Source organism: Myotis brandtii, unplaced genomic scaffold, assembly GCF_000412655.1.
Source record: "Myotis brandtii unplaced genomic scaffold, ASM41265v1 scaffold38, whole genome shotgun sequence".
In the NCBI taxonomy this organism is placed as follows: Eukaryota; Metazoa; Chordata; class Mammalia; order Chiroptera; family Vespertilionidae; genus Myotis; species Myotis brandtii.
Window position 1 is genome coordinate 6,551,089 of NW_005364596.1, and position 10,790 is coordinate 6,561,878.

Below are 10,790 nucleotides of genomic sequence, written 5' to 3' on the forward strand. Positions count from 1 at the left end.
GTGCACAAAATTTTGCGCACCGGGACTCTAGTATTTATATAATATTCTAGATTATTATAAATGCTAAGAAATAAAACAAAGCAGAAGTAGAGGATGAAAGTTTGTGAGGAAAGGCCTAATAGCTAACATTTGAGTAGAGACCTGAAGGAAGGAAGTCATAGGATCACTACATGAAGCTCCCTGGGAGCTTAGACTCTTTTCTCACTGGCTTGTAATTTTTCTATTTCTAATCACACTGTAACTTCTAGATTGACATAGTTCTTTAATAAAATGTGCTGGGAAAAGTAGAAGTGTTACTTTTATTGTTCTTAACAACAAAATCTTTTGACTGCTACATGTAGAAAATATTGGTTTCTGGAGACTCTTTAGATGCAGAGAACTGTGGTATAAAGTAATATATGTATGGATCATTTTCATTGTTAAATGTTCATAAAATGAGCTTCTAATCACTGTCAATCTGAAATAAGGCTTTATTTCACCACTGACATATGTGACTGTATTACTTGAATTTAGGTGTGCATATTTTCAGATATATATTTCTGCTTATAAAATAAAAGTGAACATTGAGGGAACATATTAAAAACAATTTTAAAAGTTTATCTATATCTATAAATCCAAAAGTTTAAATTACATCATTAAGTCTGTTTACTAGGCTTTTCTTCCTGATATGGTGGCTGTATTTTCAAGCAGACTCTTCCAATATGGCAAAATAAATGCCATCTTACTTCTCAGCATGCTCAGAAAACTGAAAGGAACACTTTTCCCTGTTAGCTCCAACAGAAGTCTAAGAATGAAGTCTCAGGTTTTGATTGCTCTGGCTTAGATTTCGTACCCATCTCTGAAACAATCACTATGGTAAGGAGATGCAATGCTTCAAATGGCTAGAAATATATGCTCTTTAAATAAGCAACATCAACATTCATGGAATGAGAATGAATGACTTTTGGTCTCAAGAGAAACAGGTCCTTTTTCCAGAAGAGATCATGTGTGCAAGTAAACAGATGTTCATACACTTACCCTTAGTACAGACACTATTTCCCAGAATGTAATGGGCCCAACAGAATGATTCTCTCTCTCTCTCTCTCTCTCTCTCTCTCTCTCTCTCTCTCTCTCTCTCTCTCTCTCTCTCTCTCTCTCTCTCTCTCTCTCTCTCTCTCTCTCTCTCTCTCTCTCTCTCTCTCTCTCACACACACACACACACACACACACACACCACCACCACCACCACCACCACCACCACCTTCACTACCTCCATACTACCAGCATCCCTTTACTATCTCACCATTTGTTTCTGGGAGTGGAAGCATGCCAAGAAAAAATCTAATACAAATGTGAGGGTGGCAAAAGGAGAGAATTATTGCTATGACTTTAATATTTCAGCCCTCAAGTAGTACGGGAACTATGACCATAATTTTTGCTAGTTATAGGTTTGTCTGAATTTCAAAATTAAGAACACATAGTGAAGGATTAAATGTTTTTATAAATACTTTTACACCAAACATTTAGATAATGGAAATTGTACTCTGAACCACAGATTGACCTTACCCACCAATTAAACTTAACCACTGCTGTGCATGCTCAGCAGACAAACTGGTCCTTACAGACGTATATTACTTCCTGTCTCTGCCTTTTCTCCTTTCTCTCTATGTCCATTCCCTTCACTCTCTAAACAATGTAGCCCCAAAGCCAGTAAGTGGGGTATAGAAATATAGATGTTCAGGTTGTGGGCCAGGGAGGAAGGCGGAGGCACAGTGACCAAGAGAAGAGTATCAGATCCAAGCAGTGTAGAGAGGGTATCCACAGGGGAAGAAGGCAGAGGCTAACCTGGGAGATTGAAATATATAGTAAGATGGACCGAATACATACATATAAATGGGAACCAGCATTTTTTACTATCAGGAAAAAGTGAACAAGTATCTAGAGGAAGAAAACAAAAATGAGCCCTGTGGTGTTAGATTGGAAATGGAAGTATTGGAATATCAGTTTCCATGGTTCGATAGGTAGATGCATAGTTAGAATTGATGTAACTGTGTGTTTATTCATGTGAGTGTGTGTGTGTGTGTGTGTGTGTGCACATGCACACTCATCTTTGTTTCACAACTTCTGTCCATTGACAGGTAGCCAGTGCAAGAAGGGCATGTTGACTTTGCCTTGTCTCCTTAGATGCAGGAAATAAATGCCCCGGGTGAAAGGTGTCCTTGTGCCGGGGACTGAGAGAGATTGTCACTAGAGTTAAGAAATCAGAGCCTAAAAAATGTGTTACTTCTTATGAATTTACTACCCAAGCCCAAACTTTGCTTATATTCCTCAATAATTAGCACCCAAACCTAAGGTTGTATTTTTTATTGTTGTTCTGCCAAATGTTCACAAATTTATTGTTTGTTTGTCTAAAAAATATAAAAAGCTGATATGGCTCATCATTTCACTGACCATCATTTGTGATCTCCCATGCTCATGCAGATATAAATTGGGTTTCCTCCTGTTAATCTGGTCTTTTGTCAATTTTATTATTAGTCCGTCCATAAGGACTCGAGAGGAGTAGAGGGATAAATTTCCCTGTTCCCTGATATAGTCTATGGGCGTCTGCTTAAATGCTATTCCTCAGAAAAGTTTTCTCAAATCCTATAGTTTAGATAATTTTCCGTTTTATAAACGTCCCTAGTCCCTTTATCTCTCTTCTAAAACATGTAAATTCCATGGAGGCATGAACAAGGACTAAGATGTTCACTTCAGTATTGCCTTAATTAGTCACCTCAGGGGCTTAATCAAAACTAGTGGAATAAATGTTTAAAAATAATATATTCAAGAAGCAAACACACAAGCCTTTTTCTTTACCACAGACTACCTCAAAATTTCAACACTAGAAGGGTCATTTATGCTGGACCAGTGGTGTTGAGCAACATCATACCCCGCCACTGTTCCCAAGAGCGTGGCAACTGGATGACGAAGTGTGGAAAAGAGTCTCTGGTGGCACATAAACCATAATAGATTAGCCACATCAGTTTCAGCCCCAGGCCCTGGAGGGTGGGGTGACCACAGAGCCACGAGAGTAGGAGCGGTATCTGGAACACGCCATCTTAGTCAGTGTGGGTAGAAGTCAGGCCAGGGTGCATGACTGAGGTGCTGTGTGACACTTCCTGAGTACTCAGGCTATAATTGCTGGTCATTTGAAAAGACTGCAGTATCTCCGAATACATAGAGATAAGAACCAACCCTGTTTGAATTGTTACTCATAATATGACTTCATGTGAGGGCAGCAAAATTTTGAGTTACATTTCTCTCTGGTTTGGGCATTATAAACTGGGAGAGCCAATTTTTTATCTAATCCCACTTGCCTTGTAGTTACTGGAAATAACATTTCTAACAGATTCTGACAATAAGTTGGCTGTCATTTCTAGTTTCTAATTTTGAGGATGTTGTGGTCTGTAATCTTTTTTCCCCCTACCATTGCTATTTTGGGTGGAAGTTAAGTGAAACTGCATTTGGCAGACTTGGTGTTTATTGTTTTTATTGCCCTTGTTATAAAAAATATAAGCTCACTGTAGAAACTTTGGGAATGAAATAAATGGAAAGTGAATAAGAGTCATATCTAATCCCATCACCAAAAATTACAATTCTTGACATTGTAATCCTTCTCTTTTTTTCATACACATGCAGTTAGACTGGTAAAAAATATTTGCAAACGTTGTATATGAGACTGTTACACAAAATATGCAAAGAACTCTTAAAATTCAACAATAAATAAACAACCCAATTAAAAATGGGCCAAATACCTGAACAGCAACCTCACCAAAGAAGATATACAGATTACAAATAAACATGGAAAGATACTCAATATCACATATAATTAGAAATTGTGAATTAAAACAACAATGAGACACCACTACACACCTATTAAAATGACCAAAATCCAAATCACTGACAATAATGAATATCAACAAAGATGTGGAGTAATAAGTAACTTCCTTGTTAATGTGAAAGGATGTCAATTTTAGATGGAACAAAAATATATGAAATGAAAAAATCTCACACATGTGCCCTAAGAATACCAGAATTTAAGAACTGAGAGACTGATTTGCATTAAATTTCTGATTTAAAGAAGACTGAGAACCAGCTAAAAAGATCTTTCCGTCTTCAAGCTGATGAACTTACTGCTTGCATTCTGGCTGTACTTCCCCCTCTTTGTACTTCTTGTCTATAAATACAACCTGTTCCAAGCCTTCTATGGATCTGTTTATAGCTTGCTACAGCATGCATTTGTTGATCATAGTTCATCTGTTATTCCCAAATAAATTCATTTTCTAGTAATTTGTTTGCCTCAATTTACCTCTTTATTTAGGTTGACATTGGTAAGAATGCAACATGTTACAATCACTTTGGAAGAGAATTTGACAGTTTTTTACAAACTAAATGTATTCTTACCGTAAGATTCAGCCATCACACTACTTGGTATTTACCCAATAACTTGAAACTTACGTCCACCCCAAACCCTGCACATGGATGTTTATAGCAGTTGTATTTATAACTGCCAAAATTTGGAAGCAATCAAGATATCCTTCAGTAGGTGGCTAGATAAATAAATTGTGGTAAATGAAGACAGTGAAATATTATTCAATGTTAAAAAAATGCATTATCAAGCCATGAAAATTCATGAAGAAAACTGAAATGTATATTACTAAGTAAAAGGAGTCCATCTGAAAAGACTACAAACTGTGCGATTCTAACTACATGACATTCAAGAAAGGCAAAACTACAGAGAGAATAAAAACATCAGTGGTTGTCAGGGTTAGGGGTAGAGGAATGAGTAGTTAGAGCACAGAGGATTTTTAGGGCAGTGAAACTATTCCATATGATACCATAACAGTGAATACATGTTATTACACATTTGTCCAAACCCACCAGGAGTGAGCCGTAATGTAAACCATGTGCTATGGGTGATAATGATGTGTTAATGTAGGTTCATCACTGTCACAAGCCTACCACCGAGGTGAGGGATATTGATAGTGGGAGAGGCTGTGTATGAGTAGGCACAAGGGGTATATGGCAAAGTTTTACCTTCCACTCAGTTTTTCTGGGAGCCTAAAATATTCTAGAAAATAAGGTCTATTTTTAAAAAATGAAGTTCTAATGTGTGCGAAATATGGAAAAACCTTGAAAACTATACTAAGTAAGTAAAAATAGACACAACTAGACAAATATTGCATAATTCCACTTACATAAAATATCTAGAATTAACAAATTTATAGTGACAGAAAGTAGGTCAGAGGTTACCAAGGACTAAGGGGAGGAGGGCATGGGAAGTTATTGCTTAATGGGTGCAGTTTCAGTTTAGAGCCATGGAAAGGTTTTGAAAATTGACGGTGATGATGGTTGCAGAACATTGCGAATGTAATTAATGTCATTATATTGTATTCTTATGGGTGGTTAAAATGGCAAATTTTGTGTTATATGTATTTTACCACAATAAAATTAAATAAAAAAATGTTTAAAAAACGATGAGAGGGTCAATTCAAATTCTGACATGCAACATGGAATTACTTAGCAAGATAACAACATAAAGAAAGATAGTGCCTTCTTTACGGAGGATTTTAAATTATTTTGTTCTTATATGTATTTTTCCTGTGGTATAACAGTTTGATAAATTTTGACAAACATGTACTCTGTAACCATCACCCAATCAAACTATATGATATATACTAGAGGCCCGGTGCATGAAATTCGTGCACTTGGTGGGAGGTCCCTCAGCCTGGCATGCACCCTCTCACAGTCTGGGAGCCCTCGGGGGATGTCTAACTGCTGGCTTAGGCCCGCTCCCCGTGGGCAGCAGGCCTAAGCCATCAGTTGGACATCCTTAGCGCTGCCACGGAGGCGGGAGAGGCTCCCGCCACTGCTGCTGTGCTCACCAGCCATGAGCTCGGCTTTTGGCTGAGCGGCGCTCCCTTTGTGGGAGCACACTGACCATCAAGAGGCAGGTCCTGTGTTTAGCGTCTGCCCCCTGGTGGTCAATGTGCGTCATAGTGACCAGTTGTTCCCCCATCGGGACGAAACTGGCTCTCCGACATCCCCTGAGGTGTCCGCAATTGCCAGAGGGTGCAGGCCAGGCCGAAGGACCCCACCTGGACAGGATCGGGGCCGGGGAGGGACGTGGGAGGTTGGCCAGCCGGGAAGGGACCAGGGGAGGACTCCAGGGTGTGTCCGGCCCATCTCGCTCAGTCTCAATCAGCCAGACCCCAGCAGCAAGCTAACCTACAGTGGGAGCATCTGCCCCCTGGTGGTCAGTGAATGCCATAGCGACCGGTCAACCAGTCGACTGTCTTCCCCCTGGTGGTCAGTGAACATCATAGCAATCAGTTGACCGACCTTAGCACATCATTAGCATATTACAGTTTGGTTGGTTGAACGGCCAACTGGATAACTGGACACTTAGCATATTAGGCTTTTATTATATAGGATGCTAAACGTCTCTATTAAAATTTCCTTTCAGAAAATTTCCAGTCAAACCTCACCACCATCAGAAGCAAACACTGTTCTTATTTTTTATCAGGAGATCCCTGCTTTAAATTTCCTTTTAACATCCCCATTAGCACATTAGCAACAAACTGGATTTTAAAGCCATTAAGGGAATTTTGAGTCAGAAATTTTAAAAAAAGATAAGCTGTAGAGAAGTTAAAGAAAAGCCCACCTACCTCTCCTTAGTCCTGGAGCAAAGTCAGCCTGGGTTGTGGCTCATTAAAACAAACTTGGTGTGAGGGTGAGGCCCAGGGGAGGAAAGCCCTGAAGTTAGCGCTCCTAATCCACTGAAATATATGATTAGAAGTCATCTGAAGGAGCCCAAATAGCTCAGAGTCTGGCTGGCTTGTGGAATGTAGGATAATGGAATAAAGTGCACCTATAGAAAAGGCTACTGGGAGGACTGGCACACTGAGGCAAAAACGTGAGTGTAGTGTGGCCCGAGAAGATCTATATTGTTATCTGGAGCCAACATAAGCCCAATAAGGAGGATGAGAGAATACACCACTCCAGCCCAGAGAAACCAAAATACAAGTTAGGGAGCCACACACCTCAACAGCAAATGGCAGTCAGTACTGCAGACTGTCCCAGTGAGCAGGGCCACTGTCCTTGAGAAGAGCAGTGGTCAGCCAACATGTACCCAAAGGTACAGGAGGACTTGGTGAAGGGGGTGCTTCCACTTTGTGCCAGAAATGCACAGCATATCTCTTTCCTTCCAAACACCTAAATATATTTTAGGATAAGGAGTTGCCACAAGACATCCATCTGAGACACTGTCTAAAGGATTCTTTAAATCATGGGCTACAGACGAGACATTAAGTTTAATTATCTCTCCTGCTAACCAGGGATGTGGTTGGCTTAGAAGGAAGGCCAGATTAGTTATTGACAAAAAATAAAATAAGTATATTTTCTGTGACCATCTGAGTAGCTGTGGGAGTTAAATTTGTGGCTGGCTGCCATTATACTTAAGGGCTAGGTTAAATAAAAATTATGAACTATAGCTTTAAATATTGGCATGATTTTGAGCAAAGATGACATCACCAAACTACTTAAATTGTTCTTATGTTTCTCGTGGGACTAATGTTTATATTAGAAATTTTGTGCATTCATACCATTCTTAGACTTATACCTTGGTTATTTTCACTTAACATTATGCAGTGAAAATTTTACATATTAAACATTCTCTGAAAATACATTTTTAATATCTGTACAATACTCAAATGTATTTACTAAATGTGTTTACATATTCTCCTGTATTTGGACATAAAGTCAAGTTTTGCAATTATAGAAGTAATACAAATGTGTAGCCGGTTTGTACTATATCATAAACACTAATTTAGTATGTTTTCCTCAAATTGAAATTTGTGAGTCAAAATAGAGGAAGATTTTAAAAGTTAGCATATACTGCCAAATTGCTTCCCACCCACTCTGTGAAAATTTACACAGCTACTAGAAAGAAAGTAAACGCCAATCATAAAGAGTACTCTTGCCAGGACTGTGGACTATCCCTGTGAATCTTTCATAATTTGACAGGTCAAACGTTGTATCATCTTTAATCAGAGTCTTTACTATCACTGAGCAGTAAGATGATATATAGTTACTGGAAAGTAAAGATCTGCTTTCCAAAACTGAAAACCCTGCAGATGCCATTTGAAACTGGATTACGGGTTTCGTTTTTAATCTAATATTGTCCCAGAGCTCTCCTGATTTAGAAAAACATGTCAAGGTCAAATTTTGTAAAATAGATGACCTTTTCTTTTTGAAAGCTGACATTCATTGCCCCAGTTTTTAGTTCATTTAATGGTACATATTTTATAAAGGGAGCCTGATTTGTTTAAATTAAATATCTTTTGAAATAGTTTCAATACTACTTTCCTTTTAAATGCCACCTTTGTGTCAGGCACTAAGTTATATGCTGTGTTGATGAATTATATATATATTTGTGTCCTCAGTTTTTGTTTTCTTTTCTGTTTGTTTCTCTACAAAGTTCTGAATATGACAGACCCATATTTCCCCAAACTTTAAACATCCTACACGCCAATCAATGGAAAGTGGAAGTGCCTATCCAGTATCTTCTATCTTTTTTAAAGCCTTTAAGCCCAAAATCGGTGTGCTCAATCCAGGATGCTAATTGCATGAGAACAGGAAAATGGCATTTTCCTGAGCTGATATTCTATTAGATCTTAGTGAGAATGAATGGAAAGGGTGGAGAATGACCTAAATATGTAGATTAGATTTGTCTGGGAAGGTAATGAACTTCTAAGTGAACATAAGCTAAAATCAGATTCCTAATAAAACTGGAAATAAGCCAGTTTTCAGCTCCCATTACCAAAATTTTATATGTTTTCAATCTTTACTAATTTCATGCTGCAAGATGTTTATTCTGGCATGTCTTGGTGGATTCTGATTTTTTAAAAATAGAGTCCTCTAAATTGTATATATTCTGTCATAGAAAATTTAGAAAAGAGTATCATGACCATATCTTATTTATGTTTAATTTGTGTTTATATTACCAAAGCCTAATCCTATAACTCATTTAGTAGGGGATGAATGTATATATTTTGGAGAAAAAAAAGGAATAACTGTGTTTATGATTTTAATATGCATAGTCTTACTATAGTCAAATAATTTATTTTTAAATATTTAAGGACACTAATAATAGAACTTAATTAGAAGTTCAGATCACATATGTCACCTCAATACATTTTTAAATTTTTAAGTTATTTTTGTTTCTTGCTATCATCACAATTGCTATAACCAACTAATGACTGTACCTGCAGAACTATGTGGCATGTTGTTGGTCACAAAACAGTAAAAAAGTATGCATGTAAATACAAACCGCACCCCCATCCAGGGCACATGCACAATTATTGCTTCAATTTTCAGAACTTTAAGTTTATTTCCCCTGAAGGGACTTTCCATCCACATTAATTACAACAAAGTCAGTTCAATATTTGCTGAGCATTTACACTGTACCATGTGAAAATTAGGGATTTTGTATAAAAATAATATTAAAATAAAAACACACAGAAAGACTCTGCCTGCTCGGAATTGATAGACTAAAAGAGGACAGAAATATTAATGAGAGATTTGAGAAGTTCAGTAATAAGAGTATGTATAAAGTGCCTTGGGAGACCCAATGAACACTTGGTTTTACCCAGCGTTTGGAGTGACTGTCCTCTGCTTATATAAATCAAACCTATCCTCGGTGAGCTGTGTAGGAGCAAGAAATGAAGCCATCTTTGATAATATGGTGTACAAACTACTTATTTAGGAACTAATCATAGATTTCCTTATAGTATTTCCTGTATTGTTATTTTTGTACTAGAGGTCCAGTGCACGACATTTGTGCACTCCGGGGGGGGGGTCCCCTCAGCCTTGCCTGCATCCTTTAGCAGTCTAGGAGACCTCGGGGGATTTCCTACTGATGGCTTAGGCCAGCTCCCCACAGTCAGACATCTTTAGCGCTGCCTCGGAGGCGGGAGAAGGTCCTGCCACTGCCGCTGCACTCACCAGCCATGAGCCCGGCTTCTGGTTGAGCAGCGCTCTCACTGTGGGAGTGCACTGACCCCCGGGGGGCAGCTCCTGCATTGAGCATCCCCCCCCTGGTGGTCAGTGCACGTCATAGCGACTGGTCGTTCCGCCATTCAGTCAATTTACATATTACCCTTTTATTATATAGGACTAGAGGCCCAGCACATGAAATTCATGCACGGAGCGGGGGCGGTCCCTCAGCCCGGCCTGCACCTTCTTCAATCCAGGACCCCTTGGGGGATGTCTGGCTGCTGGTTTAGGCCCAATCCCAGGGACATCCCTCTCACAATCTTGAACCGCTGGCTCCTAATCGCTCACCTGCCTGCCTGCCTGATCGCCCCTAACCACTTTGCCTGCCTGCCTGATCAACCCTAACTGCTCTCCCCTGCCAGCCTGATAGCCCCTAATTTCTCTGCCCTGCTGGCCTGATCGCTCCTAACTGCTCTCCCCTGCTGGCCTGATCACCCCAAACCACGTCTGCCTCAGCCCCCACCACCGTGGATTTGTCCGGAAGGACGTCCAGAAGGATGTCTGGAAGATGTCTGGTCTAATTAGCATATTACCCTCTTATTAGTATAGACTAGAGGCCCGGTGCACAAAAAATTGTGCACTTGGGGGGGAAGGGGGTGGTCCCTCAGCCCGGCCTGTGCCCTCTCACAGTCTGGGACCCCGCGGGAGATAACGACCTGCTAGCTTAGGCCTGCTCCTGGGTGGCAGAGGGCAGGCCCAATCCCTAGGTGCAGCCC